Source organism: Ambystoma mexicanum, chromosome 10, assembly GCF_040938575.1.
Source record: "Ambystoma mexicanum isolate Mex_15411 chromosome 10, UKY_AmexF1_1, whole genome shotgun sequence".
Taxonomy (NCBI): domain Eukaryota; kingdom Metazoa; phylum Chordata; class Amphibia; order Caudata; family Ambystomatidae; genus Ambystoma; species Ambystoma mexicanum.
Genome location: NC_090932.1, coordinates 521,763,495 through 521,786,578, shown reverse-complemented (window position 1 = coordinate 521,786,578; position 23,084 = coordinate 521,763,495). Strand labels below are relative to the sequence as shown.

The following is a 23,084-nucleotide window of genomic DNA, read 5'->3' as shown; positions in this document are numbered from 1 at the left end:
GGCGAGATATATAAGACTTGTGGGCCCATTCAGGACTCCTATGTCTGGTAGGATAACTTTACTCCATCCATCCTGTTTCTGTTGCAGGGAGTTGGAGAGAACAACCAACACAACCATGGCTTTCTTTCAAGACTCTTTATGGACTCAATATTCTCTGAACTGCATTACATGTGAAGGTAGAATTATTACCCATGAACACACTACCCGTATGTTAATTTTATGTAAATAGGTAGCGCCAGCCCTCATGTTGTTGTCCAACATTTCCGCTATTAAAAGGGATACATTTATTTTGGAATCATAAGCAAATTTAAAAAGAAATTGAGAAGTGGCACAATTACTAATCATAGAGCACAAAAAAGCCTACAGCACCTGGTATTCCCAGGCGGTCTCCCATCCAGGTACTAACTAGGCCCGACACTGCTTAGCTTCTGAGATCAGACGAGATCAGGAGGCACATTCAGTGTGGTGTGGCCGTAGGCTCTGGGCCTTCTGAGATTTGTACCTTTAAGCATCTAGTTGGCTAGACCATGGAGTTTTGAAAGCCAATTGAGAAATGGCTCACTGCCTGAAAATGGAGCACAAAAAAGCCTACAGCACCTGGTATTCCCAGGCGGTCTCCCATCCAGGTACTAACTAGGCCCGACACTGCTTAGCTTCTGAGATCAGACGCATTCAGTGTGGTGTGGCCGTAGGCTCTGGGCCTTCTGAGATTTGTACCTTTAAGCATCTAGTTGGCTAGACCATGCAGTTTTGAAAGCCAATTGAGAAATGGCTCACTGCCTGAACATGGAGCACAAAAAAGCCTACAGCACCTGGTATTCCCAGGCGGTCTCCCATCCAGGTACTAACTAGGCCCGAAACTGCTTAGCTTCCGAGATCGGGCGCATTCATTGTGGTGTAGCCCTAAAATTGAGAAATGCTAAGAGTATTACTCTTATGCATTTACAGTTAGTAAGCTAAGCCATAAAGCCACTTGCAACATGATACCACGCTCATCACCCGATCAGGCTCGATCAGGCGAGATATATAAGACTTGTGGGCCCATTCAGGACTCCTATGTCTGGTAGGATAACTTTACTCCATCCATCCTGTTTATGTTGCAGGGAGTTGGAGAGAACAACCAACACAACCATGGCTTTCTTTCAAGACTCAATATTCTCTGAACTGCATTACATGTGAAGGTAGATTTATTACCCATGAACCCACTACCCGTATGTTAATTTTATGTAAATAGGTAGCGCCAGCCCTCATGTTGTTGTCCAACATTTCCGCTATTAAAAGGGATACATTTATTTTGGAATCATAAGCAAATTTAAAAAGAAATTGAGAAGTGGCACAATTACTAATCATAGAGCACAAAAAAGCCTACAGAACCTGGTATTCCCAGGCGGTCTCCCATCCAGGTACTAACTAGGCCCGACACTGCTTAGCTTCTGAAATCAGACGAGATCAGGCGCATTCAGTGTGGTGTGGCCGTAGGCTCTGGGCCTTCTGAGATTTGTACCTTTAAGAATCTAGTTGGCTAGACCATGCAGTTTTGAAAGCCAATTGAGAAATGGCTCACTGCCTGAACATGGAGCACAAAAAAGCCTACAGCACCTGGTATTCCCAGGCGGTCTCCCATCCAGGTACTAACTAGGCCCGACACTGCTTAGCTTCTGAGATCAGACGAGATCAGGCGCATTCAGTGTGGTGTGGCCGTAGGCTCTGGGCCTTCTGAGATTTGTACCTTTAAGCATCTAGTTGGCTAGACCATGCAGTTTTGAAAGCCAATTGAGAAATGGCTCACTGCCTGAACATGGAGCACAAAAAAGCCTACAGCACCTGGTATTCCCAGGCGGTCTCCCATCCAGGTACTAACTAGGCCCGACACTGCTTAGCTTCTGAGATCAGACGAGATCAGGCGCATTCAGCGTGGTGTGGCCGTAGGCTCTGGGCCTTCTGAGATTTGTACCTTTAAGCATCTAGTTGGCTAGACCATGCAGTTTTGAAAGCCAATTGAGAAATGGCTCACTGCCTGAACATGGAGCACAAAAAAGCCTACAGCACCTGGTATTCCCAGGCAGTCTCCCATCCAGGTACTAACTAGGCCCGACACTGCTTAGCTTCTGAGATCAGAGATCAGGCGCATTCAGTGTGGTGTGGCCGTGGGCTCTGGGCCTTCTGAGATTTGTACCTTTAAGCATCTAGTTGGCTAGACCATGCAGTTTTGAAAGCCAATTGAGAAATGGCTCACTGCCTGAACATGGAGCACAAAAAAGCCTACAGCACCTGGTATTCCCAGGCGGTCTCCCATCCAGGTACTAACTAGGCCCGAAACTGCTTAGCTTCCGAGATCGGGCACATTCATTGTGGTGTAGCCCTAAAATTGAGAAATGCTAAGAGTATTACTCTTATGCATTTACAGTTAGTAAGCTAAGCCATAAAGCCACTTGCAACATGATACCACGCTCATCACCCGATCAGCGCTCGATCAGGCTCGATCAGGCGAGATATATAAGACTTGTGGGCCCATTCAGGACTCCTATGTCTGGTTGGATAACTTTACTCCATCCATCCTGTTTCTGTTGCAGGGAGTTGGAGAGAACAACCAACACAACCATGGCTTTCTTTCAAGACTCTTTATGGACTCAATATTCTCTGAACTGCATTACATGTGAAGGTAGATTTATTACCCATGAACACACTACCCGTATGTTAATTTTATGTAAATAGGTAGCGCCAGCCCTCATGTTGTTGTCCAACATTTCCGCTATTAAAAGGGATACATTTATTTTGGAATCATAAGCAAATTTAAAAAGAAATTGAGAAGTGGCACAATTACTAATCATAGAGCACAAAAAAGCCTACAGAACTTGGTATTCCCAGGCGGTCTCCCATCCAGGTACTAACTAGACCCGACACTGCTTAGCTTCTGAGATCAGACAAGATCAGGCGCATTCAGTGTGGTGTGGCCGTAGGCTCTGGGCCTTCTGAGATTTGTACCTTTAAGCATCTAGTTGGCTAGACCATGCAGTTTTGAAAGCCAATTGAGAAATGGCTCACTGCCTGAACATGGAGCACAAAAAAGCCTACAGCACCTGGTATTCCCAGGCGGTCTCCCATCCAGGTACTAACTAGGCCCGACACTGCTTAGCTTCTGAGATCAGAGATCAGGCGCATTCAGTGTGGTGTGGCCGTGGGCTCTGGGCCTTCTGAGATTTGTACCTTTAAGCATCTAGTTGGCTAGACCATGCAGTTTTGAAAGCCAATTGAGAAATGGCTCACTGCCTGAACATGGAGCACAAAAAATCCTACAGCACCTGGTATTCCCAGGCGGTCTCCCATCCAGGTACTAACTAGGCCCGACACTGCTTAGCTTCTGAGATCAGACGCGATCAGGCGCATTCAGTGTGGTGTGGCCGTAGGCTCTGGGCCTTCTGAGATTTGTACCTTTAAGCATCTAGTTGGCTAGACCATGCAGTTTTGAAAGCCAATTGAGAAATGGCTCACTGCCTGAACATGGAGCACAAAAAAGCCTACAGCACCTGGTATTCCCAGGCGGTCTCCCATCCAGGTACTAACTAGGCCCGACACTGCTTAGCTTCTGAGATCAGACGAGATCAGGCGCATTCAGTGTGGTGTGGCCGTAGGCTCTGGGCCTTCTGAGATTTGTACCTTTAAGCATCTAGTTGGCTAGACCATGCAGTTTTGAAAGCCAATTGAGAAATGGCTCACTGCCTGAACATGGAGCACAAAAAAGCCTACAGCACCTGGTATTCCCAGGCGGTCTCCCATCCAGGTACTAACTAGGCCCGACACTGCTTAGCTTCTGAGATCAGACGAGATCAGGCGCATTCAGTGTGGTGTGGCCATAGGCTCTGGGCCTTCTGAGATTTGTACCTTTAAGCATCTAGTTGGCTAGACCATGCAGTTTTGAAAGCCAATTGAGAAATGGCTCACTGCCTGAACATGGAGCACAAAAAAGCCTACAGCACCTGGTATTCCCAGGCGGTCTCCCATCCAGGTACTAACTAGGCCCGACACTGCTGAGTTTCTGAGATCAGACGAGATCAGGCGCATTCAGTGTGGTGTGGCCTTAGGCTCTGGGCCTTCTGAGATTTGTACCTTTAAGCATCTAGTTGGCTAGACCATACAGTTTTGAAAGCCAATTGAGAAATGGCTCACTGCCTGAACATGGAGCACAAAAAAGCCTACAGCACCTGGTATTCCCAGGCGGTCTCCCATCCAGGTACTAACTAGGCCCGACACTGCTTAGCTTCTGAGATCAGACGAGATCAGGCGCATTCAGTGTGGTGTGGCCGTAAGCTCTGGGCCTTTTGAGATTTGTACCTTTAAGCATCTAGTTGGCTAGACCATGCAGTTTTGAAAGCAATTGAGAAATGGCTCACTGCCTGAACATGGAGCACAAAAAAGCCTACAGCACCTGGTATTCCCAGGCGGTCTCCCATCCAGGTACTAACTAGGCCCGAAACTGCTTAGCTTCCGAGATCGGGCGCATTCATTGTGGTGTAGCCCTAAAATTGAGAAATGCTAAGAGTATTACTCTTATGCATTTACATTTAGTAAGCTAAGCCATAAAGCCACTTGCAACATGATACCACGCTCATCACCCGATCAGCGCTCGATCAGGCGAGATATATAAGACTTGTGGGCCCATTCAGGACTCCTATGTCTGGTAGGATAACTTTACTCCATCCATCCTGTTTCTGTTGCAGGGAGTTGGAGAGAACAACCAACACAACCATGGCTTTCTTTCAAGACTCTTTATGGACTCAATATTCTCTGAACTGCATTACATGTGAAGGTAGATTTATTACCCATGAACACACTACCCGTATGTTAATTTTATGTAAATAGGTAGCGCCAGCCCTCATGTTGTTGTCCAACATTTCCGCTATTAAAAGGGATACATTTATTTTGGAATCATAAGCAAATTTAAAAAGAAATTGAGAAGTGGCACAATTACTAATCATAGAGCACAAAAAAGCCTACAGCACCTGGTATTCCCAGGCGGTCTCCCATCCAGGTACTAACTAGGCCCGACACTGCTTAGCTTCTGAGATCAGACGAGATCAGGCACATTCAGTGTGGTGTGGCCGAAGGCTCTGGGCCTTCTGAGATTTGTACCTTTAAGCATCTAGTTGGCTAGACCATGCAGTTTTGAAAGCCAATTGAGAAATGGCTCACTGCCTGAACATGGAGCACAAAAAAGCCTACAGCACCTGGTATTCCCAGGCTGTCTCCCATCCAGGTACTAACTAGGCCAGACACTGCGTAGCTTCTGAGATCAGACGCATTCAGTGTGGTGTGGCCGTAGGCTCTGGGCCTTCTGAGATTTGTACCTTTAAGCATCTAGTTGGCTAGACCATGCAGTTTTGAAAGCCAATTGAGAAATGGCTCACTGCCTGAACATGGAGCACAAAAAAGCCTACAGCACCTGGTATTCCCAGGCGGTCTCCCATCCAGGTACTAACTAGGCCCGACACTGCTTAGCTTCTGAGATCAGACGAGATCAGGCGCATTCAGTGTGGTGTGGCCGTAGGCTCTGGGCCTTCTGAGATTTGTACCTTTAAGCATCTAGTTGGCTAGAACATGCAGTTTTGAAAGCCAATTGCGAAATGGCTCACTGCCTGAACATGGAGCACAAAAAAGCCTACAGCACCCTGTATTCCCAGGCGGTCTCCCATCCAGGTACTAACTAGGCCTGACACTGCTTAGCTTCTGAAATCAGACGAGATCAGGCGCATTCAGTGTGGTGTGGCCGTAGGCTCTGGGCCTTCTGAGATTTGTACCTTTAAGCATCTAGTTGGCTAGACCATGCAGTTTTGAAAGCCAATTGAGAAATGGCTCACTGCCTGAACATGGAGCACAAAAAAGCCTACAGCACCTGGTATTCCCAGGCGGTCTCCCATCCAGGTACTAACTAGGCCCGACACTGCTTAGCTTCTGAGATCAGACGAGATCAGGCGCATTCAGTGTGGTGTGGCCGTAGGCTCTGGGCCTTCTGAGATTTGTACCTTTAAGCATCTAGTTGGCTAGACCATGCAATTTTGAAAGCCAATTGAGAAATGGCTCACTGCCTGAACATGGAGCACAAAAAAGCCTACAGCACCTGGTATTCCCAGGCGGTCTCCCATCCAGGTACTAACTAGGCCCGAAACTGCTTAGCTTCCGAGATCGGGCGCATTCATTGTGGTGTAGCCCTAAAATTGAGAAATGCTAAGAGTATTACTCTTATGCATTTACAGTTAGTAAGCTAAGCCATAAAGCCACTTGCAACATGATACCACGCTCATCACCCGATCAGCGCTCGATCAGGCGAGATATATAAGACTTGTGGGCCCATTCAGGACTGTTATGTCTGGTTGGATAACTTTACTCCATCCATCCTGTTTCTGTTGCAGGGAGTTGGAGAGAACAACCAACACAACCATGGCTTTCTTTCAAGACTCTTTATGGACTCAATATTCTCTGAACTGCATTACTGCATTACATGTGAAGGTAGATTTATTACCCATGAACACACTACCCGTATGTTAATTTTATGTAAATAGGTAGCGCCAGCCCTCATGTTGTTGTCCAACATTTCCGCTATTAAAAGGGATACATTTATTTTGGAATCATAAGCAAATTTAAAAAGAAATTGAGAAGTGGCACAATTACTAATCATAGAGCACAAAAAAGCCTACAGCACCTGGTATTCCCAGGTGGTCTCCCATCCAGGTACTAACTAGGCCCGACACTGCTTAGCTTCTGAGATCAGACGAGATCAGGGACATTCAGTGTGGTGTGGCCGAAGACTCTGGGCATTCTGAGATTTGTACCTTTAAGCATCTAGTTGGCTAGACCATGCAGTTTTGAAAGCCAATTGAGAAATGGCTCACTGCCTGAACATGGAGCACAAAAAAGCCTACAGCACCTGATATTCCCAGGCGGTCTCCCATCCAGGTACTAACTAGGCCCGACACTGCTTAGCTTCTGAGATCAGACGAGATCAGGCGCATTCAGTGTGGTGTGGCCGTAGGCTCTGGGCCTTCTGAGATTTGTACCTTTAAGCATCTAGTTGGCTAGACCATGCAGTTTTGAAAGCCAATTGAGAAATGGCTCACTGCCTGAACATGGAGCACAAAAAAGCCTACAGCACCTGGTATTCCCAGGCTGTCTCCCATCCAGGTACTAACTAGGCCCGACACTGCTTAGCTTCTGAGATCAGACGAGATCAGGCGCATTCAGTGTGGTGTGGCCGTAGGCTCTGGGCCTTCTGAGATTTGTACCTTTAAGCATCTAGTTGGCTAGACCATGCAGTTTTGAAAGCCAATTGAGAAATGGCTCACTGCCTGAACATGGAGCACAAAAAAGCCTACAGCACCTGGTATTCCCAGGCGGTCTCCCATCCAGGTACTAACTAGGCCCGAAACTGCTTAGCTTCCGAGATCGGGCGCATTCATTGTGGTGTAGCCCTAAAATTGAGAAATGCTAAGAGTATTACTCTTATGCATTTACAGTTAGTAAGCTAAGCCATAAAGCCACTTGCAACATGATACCACGCTCATCACCCGATCAGGCGAGATATATAAGACTTGTGGGCCCATTCAGGACTCCTATGTCTGGTAGGATAACTTTACTCCATCCATCCTGTTTATGTTGCAGGGAGTTGGAGAGAACAACCAACACAACCATGGCTTTCTTTCAAGACTCAATATTCTCTGAACTGCATTACATGTGAAGGTAGATTTATTACCCATGAACACACTACCCGTATGTTAATTTTATGTAAATAGGTAGCGCCAGCCCTCATGTTGTTGTCCAACATTTCCGCTATTAAAAGGGATACATTTATTTTGGAATCATAAGCAAATTTAAAAAGAAATTGAGAAGTGGCACAATTACTAATCATAGAGCACAAAAAAGCCTACAGCACCTGGTATTCCCAGGTGGTCTCCCATCCAGGTACTAACTAGGCCCGACACTGCTTAGCTTCTGAGATCAGATGAGATCAGGCGCATTCAGTGTGGTGTGGCCGTAGGCTCTGGGCCTTCTGAGATTTCTACCTTTAAGCATCTAGTTGGCTAGACCATGCAGTTTTGAAAGCCAATTGAGAAATGGCTCACTGCCTGAACATGGAGCACAAAAAGCCTACAGCACCTGGTATTCCCAGGCGGTCTCCCATCCAGGTACTAACTAGGCCCGACACTGCTTAGGTTCTGAGATCAGATGAGATCAGGCGCATTCAGTGTGGTGTGGCCGTAGGCTCTGGGCCTTCTGAGATTTGTACCTTTAAGCATCTAGTTGGCTAGACCATGCAGTTTTGAAAGCCAATTGAGAAATGGCTCACTGCCTGAACATGGAGCACAAAAAAGCCTACAGCACCTGGTATTCCCAGGCGGTCTCCCATCCAGGTACTAACTAGGCCCTAAACTGCTTAGCTTCCGAGATCGGGCGCATTCATTGTGGTGTAGCCCTAAAATTGAGAAATGCTAAGAGTATTACTCTTATGCATTTACAGTTAGTAAGCTAAGCCATAAAGCCACTTGCAACATGATACCACGCTCATCACCCGATCAGCGCTGGATCAGGCTCGATCAGGCTCGATCAGGCGAGATATATAAGACTTGTGGGCCCATTCAGGACTCCTATGTCTGGTTGGATAACTTTACTCCATCCATCCTGTTTCTGTTGCAGGGAGTTGGAGAGAACAACCAACACAACCATGGCTTTCTTTCAAGACTCTTTATGGACTCAATATTCTCTGAACTGCATTACATGTGAAGGTAGATTTATTACCCATGAACACACTACCCGTATGTTAATTTTATTTAAATAGGTAGCGCCAGCCCTCATGTTGTTGTCCAACATTTCCGCTATTAAAAGGGATACATTTATTTTGGAATCATAAGCAAATTTAAAAAGAAATTGAGAAGTGGCACAATTACTAATCATAGAGCACAAAAAAGCCTACAGAACCTGGTATTCCCAGGCGGTCTCCCATCCAGGTACTAACTAGGCCCGACACTGCTTAGCTTCTGAGATCAGACGAGATCAGGCGCATTCAGTGTGGTGTGGCCGTAGGCTCTGGGCCTTCTGAGATTTGTACCTTTAAGCATCTAGTTGGCTAGAACATGCAGTTTTGAAAGCCAATTGAGAAATGGCTCACTGCCTGAACATGGAGCACAAAAAAGCCTACAGCACCCTGTATTCCCAGGCGGTCTCCCATCCAGGTACTAACTAGGCCCGACACTGCTTAGCTTCTGAAATCAGACGAGATCAGGCGCATTCAGTGTGGTGTGGCCTTAGGCTCTGGGCCTTCTGAGATTTGTACCTTTAAGCATCTAGTTGGCTAGACCATGCAGTTTTGAAAGCCAATTGAGAAATGGCTCACTGCCTGAACATGGAGCACAAAAAAGCCTACAGCACCTGGTATTCCCAGGCGGTCTCCCATCCAGGTACTAACTAGGCCCGACACTGCTTAGCTTCTGAGATCAGACGAGATCAGGCGCATTCAGTGTGGTGTGGCCGTAGGCTCTGGGCCTTTTGAGATTTGTACCTTTAAGCATCTAGTTGGCTAGACCATGCAGTTTTGAAAGCCAATTGAGAAATGGCTCACTGCCTGAACATGGAGCACAAAAAAGCCTACAGCACCTGGTATTCCCAGGCGGTCTCCCATCCAGGTACTAACTAGGCCCGAAACTGCTTAGCTTCCGAGATCGGGCGCATTCATTGTGGTGTAGCCCTAAAATTGAGAAATGCTAAGAGTATTACTCTTATGCATTTACAGTTAGTAAGCTAAGCCATAAAGCCACTTGCAACATGATACCACGCTCATCACCCGATCAGCGCTCGATCAGGCTCGATCAGGCGAGATATATAAGACTTGTGGGCCCATTCAGGACTCCTATGTCTGGTTGGATAACTTTACTCCATCCATCCTGTTTCTGTTACAGGGAGTTGGAGAGAACAACCAACACAACCATGGCTTTCTTTCAAGACTCTTTATGGACTCAATATTCTCTGAACTGCATTACATGTGAAGGTAGATTTATTACCCATGAACACACTACCCGTATGTTAATTTTATGTAAATAGGTAGCGCCAGCCCTCATGTTGTTGTCCAACATTTCCGCTATTAAAAGGGATACATTTATTTTGGAATCATAAGCAAATTTAAAAAGAAATTGAGAAGTGGCACAATTACTAATCATAGAGCACAAAAAAGCCTACAGCACCTGATATTCCCAGGCAGTCTCCCATCCAGGTACTAACTAGGCCCGACACTGCTTAGCTTCTGAGATCAGACGAGATCAGGCACATTCAGTGTGGTGTGGCCGTAGGCTCTGGGCCTTCTGAGATTTGTACCTTTAAGCATCTAGTTGGCTAGACCATGCAGTTTTGAAAGCCAATTGAGAAATGGCTCACTGCCTGAACATGGAGCACAAAAAAGCCTACAGCACCTGGTATTCCCAGGCGGTCTCCCATCCAGGTACTAACTAGGCCCGACACTGCTTAGCTTCTGAGATCAGACGAGATCAGGCGTTCTGAGATTTGTACCTTTAATCATCTAGTTGGCTAGACCATGCAGTTTTGAAAGCCAATTGAGAAATGGCTCACTGCCTGAACATGGAGCACAAAAAAGCCTACAGCACCTGGTATTCCCAGGCGGTCTCCCATCCAGGTACTAACTAGGCCTGACACTGCTTAGCTTCTGAGATCAGACGCATTCAGTGTGGTGTGGCCGTAGGCTCTGGGCCTTCTGAGATTTGTACCTTTAAGCATCTAGTTGGCTAGACCATGCAGTTTTGAAAGCCAATTGAGAAATGGCTCACTGCCTGAACATGGAGCACAAAAAAGCCTACAGCACCTGGTATTCCCAGGTGGTCTCCCATCCAGGTACTAACTAGGCCCGACACTGCTTAGTTTCTGAGATCAGACGAGATCAGGCGGATTCAGTGTGGTGTGGCCGTAGGCTCTGGGACTTCTGAGATTTGTACCTTTAAGCATCTAGTTGGCTAGACCATGCAGTTTTGAAAGCCAATTGAGAAATGGCTCACTGCCTGAACATGGAGCACAAAAAAGCCTACAGCACCTGGTATTCCCAGGCGGTCTCCCATCCAGGTACTAACTAGGCCCGACACTGCTTAGCTTCTGAGATCAGGCACATTCAGTGTGGTGTGGCCGTAGGCTCTGGGCCTTCTGAGATTTGTACCTTTAAGCATCTAGTTGGCTAGACCATGCAGTTTTGAAAGCCAATTGAGAAATGGCTCACTGCCTGAACATGGAGCACAAAAAAGCCTACAGCACCTGGTATTCCCAGGCGGTCTCCCATCCAGGTACTAACTAGGCCCGACACTGCTTAGCTTCCGAGATCGGGCGCATTCATTGTGGTGTAGCCCTAAAATTGAGAAATGCTAAGAGTATTACTCTTATGCATTTACAGTTAGTAAGCTAAGCCATAAAGCCACTTGCAACATGATACCACGCTCATCACCCGATCAGCGCTCGATCAGGCTCGATCAGGCGAGATATATAAGACTTGTGGGCCCATTCAGGACTCCTATGTCTGGTTGGATAACTTTACTCCATCCATCCTGTTTCTAGTACAGGGAGTTGGAGAGAACAACCAACACAACCATGGCTTTCTTTCAAGACTCTTTATGGACTCAATATTCTCTGAACTGCATTACATGTGAAGGTAGATTTATTACCCATGAACACACTACCCGTATGTTAATTTTATGTAAATAGGTAGCGCCAGCCCTCATGTTGTTGTCCAACATTTCCGCTATTAAAAGGGATACATTTATTTTGGAATCATAAGCAAATTTAAAAAGAAATTGAGAAGTGGCACAATTACTAATCATAGAGCACAAAAAAGCCTACAGCACCTGATATTCCCAGGCAGTCTCCCATCCAGGTACTAACTAGGCCCGACACTGCTTAGCTTCTGAGATCAGACAAGATCAGGCACATTCAGTGTGGTGTGGCCGTAGGCTCTGGGCCTTCTGAGATTTGTACCTTTAAGCATCTAGTTGGCTAGACCATGCAGTTTTGAAAGCCAATTGAGAAATGGCTCACTGCCTGAACATGGAGCACAAAAAAGCCTACAGCACCTGGTATTCCCAGGCGGTCTCCCATCCAGGTACTAACTAGGCCCCACACTGCTTAGCTTTTGAGATCAGGCGCATTCAGTGTGGTGTGGCCGTAGGCTCTGGGCCTTCTGAGATTTGTACCTTTAAGCATCTAGTTGGCTAGACCATGCAGTTTTGAAAGCCAATTGAGAAATGGCTCACTGCCTGAACATGGAGCACAAAAAAGCCTACAGCACCTGGTATTCCCAGGCGGTCTCCCATCCAGGTACTAACTAGGCCCGACACTGCTTAGCTTCTGAGATCAGACGAGATCAGGCGCATTCAGTGTGGTGTGGCCGTAGGCTCTGGGCCTTCTGAGATTTGTACCTTTAAGCATCTAATTGGCTAGACCATGCAGTTTTGAAAGCCAATTGAGAAATGGCTCACTGCCTGAACATGGAGCACAAAAAAGCCTACAGCACCTGGTATTCCCAGGTGGTCTCCCATCCAGGTACTAACTAGGCCCGACACTGCTTAGTTTCTGAGATCAGACAAGATCAGGCGGATTCAGTGTGGTGTGGCCGTAGGCTCTGGGACTTCTGAGATTTGTACCTTTAAGCATCTAGTTGGCTAGACCATGCAGTTTTGAAAGCCAATTGAGAAATGGCTCACTGCCTGAACATGGAGCACAAAAAAGCCTACAGCACCTGGTATTCCCAGGCGGTCTCCCATCCAGGTACTAACTAGGCCCGACACTGCTTAGCTTCTGAGATCAGACGAGATCAGGCGCATTCAGTGTGGTGTGGCCGTAGGGTCTGGGCCTTCGGAGATTTGTACCTTTAAGCATCTAGTTGGCTAGACCATGCAGTTTTGAAAGCCAATTGAGAAATGGCTCACTGCCTGAACATGGAGCACAAAAAAGCCTACAGCACCTGGTATTCCCAGGCGGTCTCCCACCCAGGTACTAACTAGGCCTGACACTGCTTAGCTTCTGAGATCAGACGAGATCAGGCGCATTCAGTGTGGTATGGCCTTAGGCTCTGGGCCTTCTGAGATTTGTACCTTTAAGCATCTAGTTGGCTAGACCATGCAGTTTTGAAAGCCAATTGAGAAATGGCTCACTGCCTGAACATGGAGCACAAAAAAGCCTACAGCACCTGGTATTCCCAGGCGGTCTCCCATCCAGGTACTAACTAGGCCCAACAATGCTTAGCTTCTGAGATCAGACGAGATCAGGCGCATTCAGTGTGGTGTGGCCGTAGGCTCTGGGCCTTCTGAGATTTGTACCTTTAAGCATCTAGTTGGCTAGACCATGCAGTTTTGAAAGCCAATTGAGAAATGGCTCACTGCCTGAACATGGAGCACAAAAAAGCCTACAGCACCTGGTATTCCCAGGCGGTCTCCCATCCAGGTACTAACTAGGCCCGACACTGCTTAGCTTTTGAGATCAGGCGCATTCAGTGTGGTGTGGCCGTAGGCTCTGGGCCTTCTGAGATTTGTACCTTTAAGCATCTAGTTGGCTAGACCATGCAGTTTTGAAAGCCAATTGAGAAATGGCTCACTGCCTGAACATGGAGCACAAAAAAGCCTACAGCACCTGGTATTCCCAGGCGGTCTCCCATCCAGGTACTAACTAGGCCCGACACTGCTTAGCTTCTGAGATCAGACGAGATCAGGCGCATTCAGTGTGGTGTGGCCGTAGGCTCTGGGCCTTCTGAGATTTGTACCTTTAAGCATCTAGTTGGCTAGACCATGCAGTTTTGAAAGCCAATTGAGAAATGGCTCACTGCCTGAACATGGAGCACAAAAAAGCCTACAGCACCTGGTATTCCCAGGTGGTCTCCCATCCAGGTACTAACTAGGCCCGACACTGCTTAGTTTCTGAGATCAGACAAGATCAGGCGGATTCAGTGTGGTGTGGCCGTAGGCTCTGGGACTTCTGAGATTTGTACCTTTAAGCATCTAGTTGGCTAGACCATGCAGTTTTGAAAGCCAATTGAGAAATGGCTCACTGCCTGAACATGGAGCACAAAAAAGCCTACAGCACCTGGTATTCCCAGGCGGTCTCCCATCCAGGTACTAACTAGGCCCGACACTGCTTAGCTTCTGAGATCAGACGAGATCAGGCGCATTCAGTGTGGTGTGGCCGTAGGGTCTGGGCCTTCGGAGATTTGTACCTTTAAGCATCTAGTTGGCTAGACCATGCAGTTTTGAAAGCCAATTGAGAAATGGCTCACTGCCTGAACATGGAGCACAAAAAAGCCTACAGCACCTGGTATTCCCAGGCGGTCTCCCACCCAGGTACTAACTAGGCCTGACACTGCTTAGCTTCTGAGATCAGACGAGATCAGGCGCATTCAGTGTGGTATGGCCTTAGGCTCTGGGCCTTTTGAGATTTGTACCTTTAAGCATCTAGTTGGCTAGACCATGCAGTTTTGAAAGCCAATTGAGAAATGGCTCACTGCCTGAACATGGAGCACAAAAAAGCCTACAGCACCTGGTATTCCCAGGCGGTCTCCCATCCAGGTACTAACTAGGCCCAACACTGCTTAGCTTCTGAGATCAGACGAGATCAGGCGCATTCAGTGTGGTGTGGCCGTAGGCTCTGGGCCTTCTGAGATTTGTACCTTTAAGCATCTAGTTGGCTAGACCATGCAGTTTTGAATGCCAATTGAGAAATGGCTCACTGCCTGAACATGGAGCACAAAAAAGCCTACAGCACCTGGTATTCCCAAGCGGTCTCCCATCCAGGTACTAACTAGGCCCGAAACTGCTTAGCTTCCGAGATCGGGCGCATTCATTGTGGTGTAGCCCTAAAATTGAGAAATGCTAAGAGTATTACTCTTATGCATTTACAGTTAGTAAGCTAAGCCATAAAGCCACTTGCAACATGATACCACGCTCATCACCCGATCAGGCGAGATATATAAGACTTGTGGGCCCATTCAGGACTCCTATGTCTGGTAGGATAACTTTACTCCATCCATCCTGTTTCTGTTGCAGGGAGTTGGAGAGAACAACCAACACAACCATGGCTTTCTTTCAAGACTCTTTATGGACTCAATATTCTCTGAACTGCATTACATGTGAAGGTAGATTTATTACCCATGAACACACTACCCGTATGTTAATTTTATGTAAATAGGTAGCGCCAGCCCTCATGTTGTTGTCCAACATTTCCGCTATTAAAAGGGATACATTTATTTGGGAATCATAAGCAAATTTAAAAAGAAATTGAGAAGTGGCACAATTACTAATCATAGAGCACAACAAAAAAGCCTACAGCACCTGGTATTCCCAGGCGGTCTCCCATCCAGGTACTAACTAGGCCCGACACTGCTTAGCTTCTGAGATCAGACGAGATCAGGCACATTCAGTGTGGTGTGGCCGTAGGCTCTGGGCCTTCTGAGATTTGTACCTTTAAGCATCTAGTTGGCTAGACCATGCAGTTTTGAAAGCCAATTGAGAAATGGCTCACTGCCTGAACATGGAGCACAAAAAAGCCTACAGCACCCTGTATTCCCAGGCGGTCTCCCACCCAGGTACTAACTAGGCCCGACACTGCTTAGCTTCTGAAATCAGACGAGATCAGGCGCATTCAGTGTGGTGTGGCCGTAGGCTCTGGGCCTTCTGAGATTTGTACCTTTAAGCATCTAGTTGGCTAGACCATGCAGTTTTGAAAGCCAATTGAGAAATGGCTCACTGCCTGAACATGGAGCACAAAAAAGCCTACAGCACCTGGTATTCCCAGGCGGTCTCCCATCCAGGTACTAACTAGGCCCGATACTGCTTAGCTTCTGAGATCAGACGAGATCAGGCGCATTCAGTGTGGTGTGGCCGTAGGCTCTGGGCCTTCTGAGATTTGTACCTTTAAGCATCTAGTTGGCTAGACCATGCAGTTTTGAAAGCCAATTGAGAAATGGCTCACTGCCTGAACATGGAGCACAAAAAAGCCTACAGCACCTGGTATTCCCAGGCGGTCTCCCATCCAGGTACTAACTAGGCCCGAAACTGCTTAGTTTCCGAGATCGGGCGCATTCATTGTGGTGTAGCCCTAAAATTGAGAAATGCTAAGAGTATTACTCTTATGCATTTACAGTTAGTAAGCTAAGCCATAAAGCCACTTGCAACATGATACCACGCTCATCACCCGATCAGCGCTCGATCAGGCTCGATCAGGCGAGATATATAAGACTTGTGGGCCCATTCAGGACTCCTATGTCTGGTTGGATAACTTTACTCCATCCATCCTGTTTCTGTTGCAGGGAGTTGGAGAGAACAACCAACACAACCATGGCTTTCTTTCAGGACTCTTTATGGACTCAATATTCTCTGAACTGCATTACATGTGAAGGTAGATTTATTACCCATGAACACACTACCCGTATGTTAATTTTATGTAAATAGGTAGCGCCAGCCCTCATGTTGTTGTCCAACATTTCCGCTATTAAAAGGGATACATTTATTTTGGAATCATAAGCAAATTTAAAAAGAAATTGAGAAGTGGCACAATTACTAATCATAGAGCACAAAAAAGCCTACAGCACCTGATATTCCCAGGCGGTCTCCCATCCAGGTACTAACTAGGCCCGACACTGCTTAGCTTCTGAGATCAGACGAGATCAGGCACATTCAGTGTGGTATGGCCGTAGGCTCTGGTCTTCTGAGATTTGTACCTTTAAGCATCTAGTTGGCTAGACCATGCAGTTTTGAAAGCCAATTGAGAAATGGCTCACTGCCTGAACATGGAGCACAAAAAAGCCTACAGCACCTGGTATTCCCAGGCGGTCTCCCATCCAGGTACTAACTAGGCCCGACACTGCTTAGCTTCCGAGATCGGGCGCATTCATTGTGGTGTAGCCCTAAAATTGAGAAATGCTAAGAGTATTACTCTTATGCATTTACAGTTAGTAAGCTAAGCCATAAAGCCACTTGCAACATGATACCACGCTCATCACCCGATCAGCGCTCGATCAGTCTCGATCAGGCGAGATATATAAGACTTGTGGGCCCATTCAGGACTCCTATGTCTGGTAGGATAACTTTACTCCATCCATCCTGTTTCTGTTACAGGGAGTTGGAGAGAACAACCAACACAACCATGGCTTTCTTTCAAGACTCTTTATGGACTCAATATTCTCTGAACTGCATTACATGTGAAGGTAGATTTATTACCCATGAACACACTACCCGTATGTTAATTTTATGTAAATAGGTAGCGCCAGCCCTCATGTTGTTGTCCAACATTTCCGCTATTAAAAGGGATACATTTATTTGGGAATCATAAGCAAATTTAAAAAGAAATTGAGAAGTGGCACAATTACTAATCATAGAGCACAACAAAAAAGCCTACAGCACCTGGTATTCCCAGGCGGTCTCCCATCCAGGTACTAACTAGGCCCGACACTGCTTAGCTTCTGAGATCAGACGAGATCAGGCACATTCAGTGTGGTGTGGCCGTAGGCTCTGGGCCTTCTGAGATTTGTACCTTTAAGCATCTAGTTGGCTAGACCATGCAGTTTTGAAAGCCAATTGAGAAATGGCTCACTGCCTGAACATGGAGCACAAAAAAGCCTACAGCACCCTGTATTCCCAGGCGGTCTCCCACCCAGGTACTAACTAGGCCCGACACTGCTTAGCTTCTGAAATCAGACGAGATCAGGCGCATTCAGTGTGGTGTGGCCGTAGGCTCTGGGCCTTCTGAGATTTGTACCTTTAAGCATCTAGTTGGCTAGACCATGCAGTTTTGAAAGCCAATTGAGAAATGGCTCACTGCCTGAACATGGAGCACAAAAAAGCCTACAGCACCTGGTATTCCCAGGCGGTCTCCCATCCAGGTACTAACTAGGCCCGATACTGCTTAGCTTCTGAGATCAGACGAGATCAGGCGCATTCAGTGTGGTGTGGCCGTAGGCTCTGGGCCTTCTGAGATTTGTACCTTTAAGCATCTAGTTGGCTAGACCATGCAGTTTTGAAAGCCAATTGAGAAATGGCTCACTGCCTGAACATGGAGCACAAAAAAGCCTACAGCACCTGGTATTCCCAGGCGGTCTCCCATCCAGGTACTAACTAGGCCCGAAACTGCTTAGTTTCCGAGATCGGGCGCATTCATTGTGGTGTAGCCCTAAAATTGAGAAATGCTAAGAGTATTACTCTTATGCATTTACAGTTAGTAAGCTAAGCCATAAAGCCACTTGCAACATGATACCACGCTCATCACCCGATCAGCGCTCGATCAGGCTCGATCAGGCGAGATATATAAGACTTGTGGGCCCATTCAGGACTCCTATGTCTGGTTGGATAACTTTACTCCATCCATCCTGTTTCTGTTGCAGGGAGTTGGAGAGAACAACCAACACAACCATGGCTTTCTTTCAGGACTCTTTATGGACTCAATATTCTCTGAACTGCATTACATGTGAAGGTAGATTTATTACCCATGAACACACTACCCGTATGTTAATTTTATGTAAATAGGTAGCGCCAGCCCTCATGTTGTTGTCCAACATTTCCGCTATTAAAAGGGATACATTTATTTTGGAATCATAAGCAAATTTAAAAAGAAATTGAGAAGTGGCACAATTACTAATCATAGAGCACAAAAAAGCCTACAGCACCTGATATTCCCAGGCGGTCTCCCATCCAGGTACTAACTAGGCCCGACACTGCTTAGCTTCTGAGATCGGGCGCATTCATTGTGGTGTAGCCCTAAAATTGAGAAATGCTAAGAGTATTACTCTTATGCATTTACAGTTAGTAAGCTAAGCCATAAAGCCACTTGCAACATGATACCACGCTCATCACCCGATCAGCGCTCGATCAGGCTCGATCAGGCGAGATATATAAGACTTGTGGGCCCATTCAGGACTCCTATGTCTGGTTGGATAACTTTACTCCATCCATCCTGTTTCTGTTACAGGGAGTTGGAGAGAACAACCAACACAACCATGGCTTTCTTTCAAGACTCTTTATGGACTCAATATTCTCTGAACTGCATTACATGTGAAGGTAGATTTATTACCCATGAACACACTACCCGTATGTTAATTTTATGTAAATAGGTAGCGCCAGCCCTCATGTTGTTGTCCAACATTTCCGCTATTAAAAGGGATACATTTATTTTGGAATCATAAGCAAATTTAAAAAGAAATTGAGAAGTGGCACAATTACTAATCATAGAGCACAAAAAAGCCTACAGCACCTGATATTCCCAGGCAGTCTCCCATCCAGGTACTAACTAGGCCCGACACTGCTTAGCTTCTGAGATCAGACGAGATCAGGCACATTCAGTGTGGTGTGGCCGTAGGCTCTGGGCCTTCTGAGATTTGTAGCTTTAAGCATCTAGTTGGCTAGACCATGCAGTTTTGAAAGCCAATTGAGAAATGGCTCACTGCCTGAACATGGAGCACAAAAAAGCCTACAGCACCTGGTATTCCCAGGCGGTCTCCCATCCAGGTACTAACTAGGCCCGACACTGCTTAGCTTCTGAGATCAGACGAGATCAGGCGTTCTGAGATTTGTACCTTTAAGCATCTAGTTGGCTAGACCATGCAGTTTTGAAAGCCAATTGAGAAATGGCTCACTGCCTGAACATGGAGCACAAAAAAGCCTACAGCACCTGGTATTCCCAGGCGGTCTCCCATCCAGGTACTAACTAGGCCTGACACTGCTTAGCTTCTGAGATCAGACGAGATCAGGCGCATTCAGTGTGGTGTGGCCGTAGGCTCTGGGCCTTCTGAGATTTGTACCTTTAAGCATCTAGTTGGCTAGACCATGCAGTTTTGAAAGCCAATTGAGAAATGGCTCACTGCCTGAACATGGAGCACAAAAAAGCCTACAGCACCTGGTATTCCCAGGTCGTCTCCCATCCAGGTACTAACTAGGCCCGACACTGCTTAGTTTCTGAGATCAGACGAGATCAGGCGGATTCAGTGTGGTGTGGCCGTAGGCTCTGGGACTTCTGAGATTTGTACCTTTAAGCATCTAGTTGGCTAGACCATGCAGTTTTGAAAGCCAATTGAGAAATGGCTCACTGCCTGAACATGGAGCACAAAAAAGCCTACAGCACCTGGTATTCCCAGGCGGTCTCCCATCCAGGTACTAACTAGGCCCGACACTGCTTAGCTTCTGAGATCAGACGAGATCAGGCGCATTCAGTGTGGTGTGGCCGTAGGGTCTGGGCCTTCGGAGATTTGTACCTTTAAGCATCTAGTTGGCTAGACCATGCAGTTTTGAAAGCCAATTGAGAAATGGCTCACTGCCTGAACATGGAGCACAAAAAAGCCTACAGCACCTGGTATTCCCAGGCGGTCTCCCATCCAGGTACTAACTAGGCCCGACACTGCTTAGCTTCTGAAATCAGACGAGATCAGGCGCATTCAGTGTGGTATGGCCTTAGGCTCTGGGCCTTCTGAGATTTGTACCTTTAAGCATCTAGTTGGCTAGACCATGCAGTTTTGAAAGCCAATTGAGAAATGGCTCACTGCCTGAACATGGAGCACAAAAAAGCCTACAGCACCTGGTATTCCCAGGCGGTCTCCCATCCAGGTACTAACTAGGCCCGACACTGCTTAGCTTCTGAGATCAGACGAGATCAGGCGTTCTGAGATTTGTACCTTTAAGCATCTAGTTGGCTAGACCATGCAGTTTTGAAAGCCAATTGAGAAATGGCTCACTGCCTGAACATGGAGCACAAAAAAGCCTACAGCACCTGGTATTCCCAGGCGGTCTCCCATCCAGGTACTAACTAGGCCTGACACTGCTTAGCTTCTGAGATCAGACGAGATCAGGCGCATTCAGTGTGGTGTGGCCGTAGGCTCTGGGCCTTCTGAGATTTGTACCTTTAAGCATCTAGTTGGCTAGACCATGCAGTTTTGAAAGCCAATTGAGAAATGGCTCACTGCCTGAACATGGAGCACAAAAAAGCCTACAGCACCTGGTATTCCCAGGTCGTCTCCCATCCAGGTACTAACTAGGCCCGACACTGCTTAGTTTCTGAGATCAGACGAGATCAGGCGGATTCAGTGTGGTGTGGCCGTAGGCTCTGGGTCTTCTGAGATTTGTACCTTTAAGCATCTAGTTGGCTAGACCATGCAGTTTTGAAAGCCAATTGAGAAATGGCTCACTGCCTGAACATGGAGCACAAAAAAGCCTACAGCACCTGGTATTCCCAGGCGGTCTCCCATCCAGGTACTAACTAGGCCCGACACTGCTTAGCTTCTGAGATCAGACGAGATCAGGCGCATTCAGTGTGGTGTGGCCGTAGGGTCTGGGCCTTCGGAGATTTGTACCTTTAAGCATCTAGTTGGCTAGACCATGCAGTTTTGAAAGCCAATTGAGAAATGGCTCACTGCCTGAACATGGAGCACAAAAAAGCCTACAGCACCTGGTATTCCCAGGCGGTCTCCCATCCAGGTACTAACTAGGCCCGACACTGCTTAGCTTCTGAAATCAGACGAGATCAGGCGCATTCAGTGTGGTATGGCCTTAGGCTCTGGGCCTTCTGAGATTTGTACCTTTAAGCATCTAGTTGGCTAGACCATGCAGTTTTGAAAGCCAATTGAGAAATGGCTCACTGCCTGAACATGGAGCACAAAAAAGCCTACAGCACCTGGTATTCCCAGGCGGTCTCCCATCCAGGTACTAACTAGGCCCAACACTGCTTAGCTTCTGAGATCAGACGAGATCAGGCGCATTCAGTGTGGTGTGGCCGTAGGCTCTGGGCCTTCTGAGATTTGTACCTTTAAGCATCTAGTTGGCTAGACCATGCAGTTTTGAATGCCAATTGAGAAATGGCTCACTGCCTGAACATGGAGCACAAAAAAGCCTACAGCACCTGGTATTCCCAAGCGGTCTCCCATCCAGGTACTAACTAGGCCCGAAACTGCTTAGCTTCCGAGATCGGGCGCATTCATTGTGGTGTAGCCCTAAAATTGAGAAATGCTAAGAGTATTACTCTTATGCATTTACAGTTAGTAAGCTAAGCCATAAAGCCACTTGCAACATGATACCACGCTCATCACCCGATCAGCGCTCGATCAGGCTCGATCAGGCGAGATATATAAGACTTGTGGGCCCATTCAGGACTCCTATGTCTGGTTGGATAACTTTACTCCATCCATCCTGTTTCTGTTGCAGGGAGTTGGAGAGAACAACCAACACAACCATGGCTTTCTTTCAAGACTCTTTATGGACTCAATATTCTCTGAACTGCATTACATGTGAAGGTAGATTTATTACCCATGAACACACTACCCGTATGTTAATTTTATGTAAATAGGTAGCGCCAGCCCTCATGTTGTTGTCCAACATTTCCGCTATTAAAAGGGATACATTTATTTTGGAATCATAAGCAAATTTAAAAAGAAATTGAGAAGTGGCACAATTACTAATCATAGAGCACAACAAAAAAGCCTACAGCACCTGGTATTCCCAGGCGGTCTCCCATCCAGGTACTAACTAGGCCCGACACTGCTTAGCTTCTGAGATCAGAAGAGATCAGGCACATTCAGTGTGGTGTGGCCGTAGGCTCTGGGCCTTCTGAGATTTGTACCTTTAAGCATCTAGTTGGCTAGACCATGCAGTTTTGAAAGCCAATTGAGAAATGGCTCACTGCCTGAACATGGAGCACAAAAAAGCCTACAGCACCCTGTATTCCCAGGCGGTCTCCCATCCAGGTACTAACTAGGCCCGACACTGCTTAGCTTCTGAAATCAGACGAGATCAGGCGCATTCAGTGTGGTGTGGCCATAGGCTCTGGGCCTTCTGAGATTTGTACCTTTAAGCATCTAGTTGGCTAGACCATGCAGTTTTGAAAGCCAATTGAGAAATGGCTCACTGCCTGAACATGGAGCACAAAAAAGCCTACAGCACCTGGTATTCCCAGGCGGTCTCCCATCCAGGTACTAACTAGGCCCGATACTGCTTAGCTTCTGAGATCAGACGAGATCAGGCGCATTCAGTGTCGTGTGGCCGTAGGCTCTGGGCCTTCTGAGATTTGTACCTTTAAGCATCTAGTTG

The 23,084-nt window shown here is 46.9% G+C and overlaps 50 non-coding genes and 20 pseudogenes across 50 annotated transcripts; all 70 read right to left on the bottom strand.

The window, feature by feature from the left end:
• Positions 1–357: 357 nt before the first annotated feature.
• On the bottom strand, positions 358–479 carry LOC138494312 (5S ribosomal RNA). Its single transcript, XR_011277253.1, has one exon. It is a non-coding gene; the product is annotated as a 5S ribosomal RNA (ribosomal RNA).
• A 106-nt stretch (positions 480–585) lies between these two features.
• Positions 586–694, bottom strand: LOC138495061 (5S ribosomal RNA; annotated as a pseudogene).
• A 106-nt stretch (positions 695–800) lies between these two features.
• Positions 801–909, bottom strand: LOC138495869 (5S ribosomal RNA; annotated as a pseudogene).
• A 453-nt stretch (positions 910–1,362) lies between these two features.
• Positions 1,363–1,481, bottom strand: LOC138494319 (5S ribosomal RNA). Its single transcript, XR_011277260.1, has one exon. It is a non-coding gene; the product is annotated as a 5S ribosomal RNA (ribosomal RNA).
• A 106-nt stretch (positions 1,482–1,587) lies between these two features.
• On the bottom strand, positions 1,588–1,706 carry LOC138495455 (5S ribosomal RNA). The gene has a single exon (XR_011277611.1). It is a non-coding gene; the product is annotated as a 5S ribosomal RNA (ribosomal RNA).
• Positions 1,707–1,812: 106 nt separating this feature from the next.
• LOC138497082 (5S ribosomal RNA) lies at positions 1,813–1,931 on the bottom strand. The gene has a single exon (XR_011278505.1). It is a non-coding gene; the product is annotated as a 5S ribosomal RNA (ribosomal RNA).
• A 106-nt stretch (positions 1,932–2,037) lies between these two features.
• Positions 2,038–2,153, bottom strand: LOC138494807 (5S ribosomal RNA; annotated as a pseudogene).
• A 690-nt stretch (positions 2,154–2,843) lies between these two features.
• Positions 2,844–2,962, bottom strand: LOC138494832 (5S ribosomal RNA; annotated as a pseudogene).
• A 106-nt stretch (positions 2,963–3,068) lies between these two features.
• LOC138494660 (5S ribosomal RNA) lies at positions 3,069–3,184 on the bottom strand (annotated as a pseudogene).
• A 106-nt stretch (positions 3,185–3,290) lies between these two features.
• Positions 3,291–3,409, bottom strand: LOC138494027 (5S ribosomal RNA). Its single transcript, XR_011276995.1, has one exon. It is a non-coding gene; the product is annotated as a 5S ribosomal RNA (ribosomal RNA).
• A 106-nt stretch (positions 3,410–3,515) lies between these two features.
• LOC138495443 (5S ribosomal RNA) lies at positions 3,516–3,634 on the bottom strand. Its single transcript, XR_011277610.1, has one exon. It is a non-coding gene; the product is annotated as a 5S ribosomal RNA (ribosomal RNA).
• Positions 3,635–3,740: 106 nt separating this feature from the next.
• Positions 3,741–3,859, bottom strand: LOC138497065 (5S ribosomal RNA). The gene has a single exon (XR_011278490.1). It is a non-coding gene; the product is annotated as a 5S ribosomal RNA (ribosomal RNA).
• Positions 3,860–3,965: 106 nt separating this feature from the next.
• On the bottom strand, positions 3,966–4,084 carry LOC138494782 (5S ribosomal RNA; annotated as a pseudogene).
• Positions 4,085–4,190: 106 nt separating this feature from the next.
• Positions 4,191–4,309, bottom strand: LOC138497092 (5S ribosomal RNA). Its single transcript, XR_011278514.1, has one exon. It is a non-coding gene; the product is annotated as a 5S ribosomal RNA (ribosomal RNA).
• A 105-nt stretch (positions 4,310–4,414) lies between these two features.
• Positions 4,415–4,523, bottom strand: LOC138495868 (5S ribosomal RNA; annotated as a pseudogene).
• A 465-nt stretch (positions 4,524–4,988) lies between these two features.
• LOC138493983 (5S ribosomal RNA) lies at positions 4,989–5,107 on the bottom strand. The gene has a single exon (XR_011276955.1). It is a non-coding gene; the product is annotated as a 5S ribosomal RNA (ribosomal RNA).
• Positions 5,108–5,428: 321 nt separating this feature from the next.
• On the bottom strand, positions 5,429–5,547 carry LOC138495431 (5S ribosomal RNA). Its single transcript, XR_011277609.1, has one exon. It is a non-coding gene; the product is annotated as a 5S ribosomal RNA (ribosomal RNA).
• Positions 5,548–5,653: 106 nt separating this feature from the next.
• On the bottom strand, positions 5,654–5,772 carry LOC138494588 (5S ribosomal RNA). Its single transcript, XR_011277504.1, has one exon. It is a non-coding gene; the product is annotated as a 5S ribosomal RNA (ribosomal RNA).
• A 106-nt stretch (positions 5,773–5,878) lies between these two features.
• Positions 5,879–5,997, bottom strand: LOC138495419 (5S ribosomal RNA). Its single transcript, XR_011277608.1, has one exon. It is a non-coding gene; the product is annotated as a 5S ribosomal RNA (ribosomal RNA).
• Positions 5,998–6,103: 106 nt separating this feature from the next.
• On the bottom strand, positions 6,104–6,212 carry LOC138495867 (5S ribosomal RNA; annotated as a pseudogene).
• A 473-nt stretch (positions 6,213–6,685) lies between these two features.
• On the bottom strand, positions 6,686–6,804 carry LOC138494256 (5S ribosomal RNA). Its single transcript, XR_011277202.1, has one exon. It is a non-coding gene; the product is annotated as a 5S ribosomal RNA (ribosomal RNA).
• A 106-nt stretch (positions 6,805–6,910) lies between these two features.
• LOC138497090 (5S ribosomal RNA) lies at positions 6,911–7,029 on the bottom strand. The gene has a single exon (XR_011278512.1). It is a non-coding gene; the product is annotated as a 5S ribosomal RNA (ribosomal RNA).
• Positions 7,030–7,135: 106 nt separating this feature from the next.
• Positions 7,136–7,254, bottom strand: LOC138494126 (5S ribosomal RNA). Its single transcript, XR_011277084.1, has one exon. It is a non-coding gene; the product is annotated as a 5S ribosomal RNA (ribosomal RNA).
• Positions 7,255–7,360: 106 nt separating this feature from the next.
• Positions 7,361–7,469, bottom strand: LOC138495866 (5S ribosomal RNA; annotated as a pseudogene).
• Positions 7,470–7,912: 443 nt separating this feature from the next.
• Positions 7,913–8,031, bottom strand: LOC138494309 (5S ribosomal RNA). Its single transcript, XR_011277251.1, has one exon. It is a non-coding gene; the product is annotated as a 5S ribosomal RNA (ribosomal RNA).
• A 105-nt stretch (positions 8,032–8,136) lies between these two features.
• On the bottom strand, positions 8,137–8,255 carry LOC138493750 (5S ribosomal RNA). The gene has a single exon (XR_011276744.1). It is a non-coding gene; the product is annotated as a 5S ribosomal RNA (ribosomal RNA).
• A 106-nt stretch (positions 8,256–8,361) lies between these two features.
• On the bottom strand, positions 8,362–8,470 carry LOC138495636 (5S ribosomal RNA; annotated as a pseudogene).
• A 485-nt stretch (positions 8,471–8,955) lies between these two features.
• LOC138493882 (5S ribosomal RNA) lies at positions 8,956–9,074 on the bottom strand. The gene has a single exon (XR_011276863.1). It is a non-coding gene; the product is annotated as a 5S ribosomal RNA (ribosomal RNA).
• Positions 9,075–9,180: 106 nt separating this feature from the next.
• On the bottom strand, positions 9,181–9,299 carry LOC138494633 (5S ribosomal RNA; annotated as a pseudogene).
• Positions 9,300–9,405: 106 nt separating this feature from the next.
• Positions 9,406–9,524, bottom strand: LOC138495406 (5S ribosomal RNA). The gene has a single exon (XR_011277606.1). It is a non-coding gene; the product is annotated as a 5S ribosomal RNA (ribosomal RNA).
• Positions 9,525–9,630: 106 nt separating this feature from the next.
• Positions 9,631–9,739, bottom strand: LOC138495863 (5S ribosomal RNA; annotated as a pseudogene).
• A 475-nt stretch (positions 9,740–10,214) lies between these two features.
• LOC138494180 (5S ribosomal RNA) lies at positions 10,215–10,333 on the bottom strand. The gene has a single exon (XR_011277133.1). It is a non-coding gene; the product is annotated as a 5S ribosomal RNA (ribosomal RNA).
• A 298-nt stretch (positions 10,334–10,631) lies between these two features.
• LOC138495260 (5S ribosomal RNA) lies at positions 10,632–10,740 on the bottom strand (annotated as a pseudogene).
• Positions 10,741–10,846: 106 nt separating this feature from the next.
• LOC138494172 (5S ribosomal RNA) lies at positions 10,847–10,965 on the bottom strand. The gene has a single exon (XR_011277126.1). It is a non-coding gene; the product is annotated as a 5S ribosomal RNA (ribosomal RNA).
• A 106-nt stretch (positions 10,966–11,071) lies between these two features.
• Positions 11,072–11,180, bottom strand: LOC138494945 (5S ribosomal RNA; annotated as a pseudogene).
• A 106-nt stretch (positions 11,181–11,286) lies between these two features.
• LOC138495540 (5S ribosomal RNA) lies at positions 11,287–11,395 on the bottom strand (annotated as a pseudogene).
• Positions 11,396–11,870: 475 nt separating this feature from the next.
• On the bottom strand, positions 11,871–11,989 carry LOC138494579 (5S ribosomal RNA). The gene has a single exon (XR_011277496.1). It is a non-coding gene; the product is annotated as a 5S ribosomal RNA (ribosomal RNA).
• Positions 11,990–12,095: 106 nt separating this feature from the next.
• LOC138495106 (5S ribosomal RNA) lies at positions 12,096–12,204 on the bottom strand (annotated as a pseudogene).
• A 106-nt stretch (positions 12,205–12,310) lies between these two features.
• On the bottom strand, positions 12,311–12,429 carry LOC138495394 (5S ribosomal RNA). Its single transcript, XR_011277605.1, has one exon. It is a non-coding gene; the product is annotated as a 5S ribosomal RNA (ribosomal RNA).
• A 106-nt stretch (positions 12,430–12,535) lies between these two features.
• LOC138494577 (5S ribosomal RNA) lies at positions 12,536–12,654 on the bottom strand. Its single transcript, XR_011277494.1, has one exon. It is a non-coding gene; the product is annotated as a 5S ribosomal RNA (ribosomal RNA).
• Positions 12,655–12,760: 106 nt separating this feature from the next.
• On the bottom strand, positions 12,761–12,879 carry LOC138493708 (5S ribosomal RNA). The gene has a single exon (XR_011276706.1). It is a non-coding gene; the product is annotated as a 5S ribosomal RNA (ribosomal RNA).
• Positions 12,880–12,985: 106 nt separating this feature from the next.
• LOC138494280 (5S ribosomal RNA) lies at positions 12,986–13,104 on the bottom strand. Its single transcript, XR_011277224.1, has one exon. It is a non-coding gene; the product is annotated as a 5S ribosomal RNA (ribosomal RNA).
• A 106-nt stretch (positions 13,105–13,210) lies between these two features.
• On the bottom strand, positions 13,211–13,329 carry LOC138493540 (5S ribosomal RNA). The gene has a single exon (XR_011276553.1). It is a non-coding gene; the product is annotated as a 5S ribosomal RNA (ribosomal RNA).
• Positions 13,330–13,435: 106 nt separating this feature from the next.
• Positions 13,436–13,544, bottom strand: LOC138495030 (5S ribosomal RNA; annotated as a pseudogene).
• A 106-nt stretch (positions 13,545–13,650) lies between these two features.
• On the bottom strand, positions 13,651–13,769 carry LOC138495382 (5S ribosomal RNA). Its single transcript, XR_011277604.1, has one exon. It is a non-coding gene; the product is annotated as a 5S ribosomal RNA (ribosomal RNA).
• A 106-nt stretch (positions 13,770–13,875) lies between these two features.
• Positions 13,876–13,994, bottom strand: LOC138494576 (5S ribosomal RNA). Its single transcript, XR_011277493.1, has one exon. It is a non-coding gene; the product is annotated as a 5S ribosomal RNA (ribosomal RNA).
• A 106-nt stretch (positions 13,995–14,100) lies between these two features.
• On the bottom strand, positions 14,101–14,219 carry LOC138493707 (5S ribosomal RNA). The gene has a single exon (XR_011276705.1). It is a non-coding gene; the product is annotated as a 5S ribosomal RNA (ribosomal RNA).
• A 106-nt stretch (positions 14,220–14,325) lies between these two features.
• LOC138494278 (5S ribosomal RNA) lies at positions 14,326–14,444 on the bottom strand. Its single transcript, XR_011277222.1, has one exon. It is a non-coding gene; the product is annotated as a 5S ribosomal RNA (ribosomal RNA).
• A 106-nt stretch (positions 14,445–14,550) lies between these two features.
• Positions 14,551–14,669, bottom strand: LOC138493520 (5S ribosomal RNA). The gene has a single exon (XR_011276535.1). It is a non-coding gene; the product is annotated as a 5S ribosomal RNA (ribosomal RNA).
• A 672-nt stretch (positions 14,670–15,341) lies between these two features.
• Positions 15,342–15,460, bottom strand: LOC138493468 (5S ribosomal RNA). Its single transcript, XR_011276488.1, has one exon. It is a non-coding gene; the product is annotated as a 5S ribosomal RNA (ribosomal RNA).
• Positions 15,461–15,566: 106 nt separating this feature from the next.
• LOC138494213 (5S ribosomal RNA) lies at positions 15,567–15,685 on the bottom strand. The gene has a single exon (XR_011277163.1). It is a non-coding gene; the product is annotated as a 5S ribosomal RNA (ribosomal RNA).
• Positions 15,686–15,791: 106 nt separating this feature from the next.
• LOC138493745 (5S ribosomal RNA) lies at positions 15,792–15,910 on the bottom strand. Its single transcript, XR_011276740.1, has one exon. It is a non-coding gene; the product is annotated as a 5S ribosomal RNA (ribosomal RNA).
• Positions 15,911–16,600: 690 nt separating this feature from the next.
• On the bottom strand, positions 16,601–16,719 carry LOC138497041 (5S ribosomal RNA). Its single transcript, XR_011278468.1, has one exon. It is a non-coding gene; the product is annotated as a 5S ribosomal RNA (ribosomal RNA).
• A 105-nt stretch (positions 16,720–16,824) lies between these two features.
• Positions 16,825–16,933, bottom strand: LOC138495539 (5S ribosomal RNA; annotated as a pseudogene).
• Positions 16,934–17,411: 478 nt separating this feature from the next.
• On the bottom strand, positions 17,412–17,530 carry LOC138493467 (5S ribosomal RNA). The gene has a single exon (XR_011276487.1). It is a non-coding gene; the product is annotated as a 5S ribosomal RNA (ribosomal RNA).
• Positions 17,531–17,636: 106 nt separating this feature from the next.
• Positions 17,637–17,755, bottom strand: LOC138494212 (5S ribosomal RNA). Its single transcript, XR_011277162.1, has one exon. It is a non-coding gene; the product is annotated as a 5S ribosomal RNA (ribosomal RNA).
• Positions 17,756–17,861: 106 nt separating this feature from the next.
• Positions 17,862–17,980, bottom strand: LOC138493744 (5S ribosomal RNA). The gene has a single exon (XR_011276739.1). It is a non-coding gene; the product is annotated as a 5S ribosomal RNA (ribosomal RNA).
• A 1,274-nt stretch (positions 17,981–19,254) lies between these two features.
• LOC138494179 (5S ribosomal RNA) lies at positions 19,255–19,373 on the bottom strand. The gene has a single exon (XR_011277132.1). It is a non-coding gene; the product is annotated as a 5S ribosomal RNA (ribosomal RNA).
• A 298-nt stretch (positions 19,374–19,671) lies between these two features.
• LOC138493790 (5S ribosomal RNA) lies at positions 19,672–19,790 on the bottom strand. The gene has a single exon (XR_011276781.1). It is a non-coding gene; the product is annotated as a 5S ribosomal RNA (ribosomal RNA).
• A 106-nt stretch (positions 19,791–19,896) lies between these two features.
• Positions 19,897–20,015, bottom strand: LOC138494686 (5S ribosomal RNA; annotated as a pseudogene).
• A 106-nt stretch (positions 20,016–20,121) lies between these two features.
• On the bottom strand, positions 20,122–20,240 carry LOC138493706 (5S ribosomal RNA). The gene has a single exon (XR_011276704.1). It is a non-coding gene; the product is annotated as a 5S ribosomal RNA (ribosomal RNA).
• A 106-nt stretch (positions 20,241–20,346) lies between these two features.
• On the bottom strand, positions 20,347–20,465 carry LOC138494102 (5S ribosomal RNA). The gene has a single exon (XR_011277062.1). It is a non-coding gene; the product is annotated as a 5S ribosomal RNA (ribosomal RNA).
• Positions 20,466–20,763: 298 nt separating this feature from the next.
• On the bottom strand, positions 20,764–20,882 carry LOC138493789 (5S ribosomal RNA). Its single transcript, XR_011276780.1, has one exon. It is a non-coding gene; the product is annotated as a 5S ribosomal RNA (ribosomal RNA).
• Positions 20,883–20,988: 106 nt separating this feature from the next.
• On the bottom strand, positions 20,989–21,107 carry LOC138494685 (5S ribosomal RNA; annotated as a pseudogene).
• A 106-nt stretch (positions 21,108–21,213) lies between these two features.
• On the bottom strand, positions 21,214–21,332 carry LOC138493705 (5S ribosomal RNA). Its single transcript, XR_011276703.1, has one exon. It is a non-coding gene; the product is annotated as a 5S ribosomal RNA (ribosomal RNA).
• Positions 21,333–21,438: 106 nt separating this feature from the next.
• Positions 21,439–21,557, bottom strand: LOC138494099 (5S ribosomal RNA). The gene has a single exon (XR_011277061.1). It is a non-coding gene; the product is annotated as a 5S ribosomal RNA (ribosomal RNA).
• Positions 21,558–21,663: 106 nt separating this feature from the next.
• Positions 21,664–21,782, bottom strand: LOC138493508 (5S ribosomal RNA). Its single transcript, XR_011276524.1, has one exon. It is a non-coding gene; the product is annotated as a 5S ribosomal RNA (ribosomal RNA).
• A 693-nt stretch (positions 21,783–22,475) lies between these two features.
• On the bottom strand, positions 22,476–22,594 carry LOC138493672 (5S ribosomal RNA). The gene has a single exon (XR_011276673.1). It is a non-coding gene; the product is annotated as a 5S ribosomal RNA (ribosomal RNA).
• A 106-nt stretch (positions 22,595–22,700) lies between these two features.
• On the bottom strand, positions 22,701–22,819 carry LOC138494301 (5S ribosomal RNA). Its single transcript, XR_011277243.1, has one exon. It is a non-coding gene; the product is annotated as a 5S ribosomal RNA (ribosomal RNA).
• A 106-nt stretch (positions 22,820–22,925) lies between these two features.
• LOC138494418 (5S ribosomal RNA) lies at positions 22,926–23,044 on the bottom strand. Its single transcript, XR_011277350.1, has one exon. It is a non-coding gene; the product is annotated as a 5S ribosomal RNA (ribosomal RNA).
• Positions 23,045–23,084: the final 40 nt, after the last annotated feature.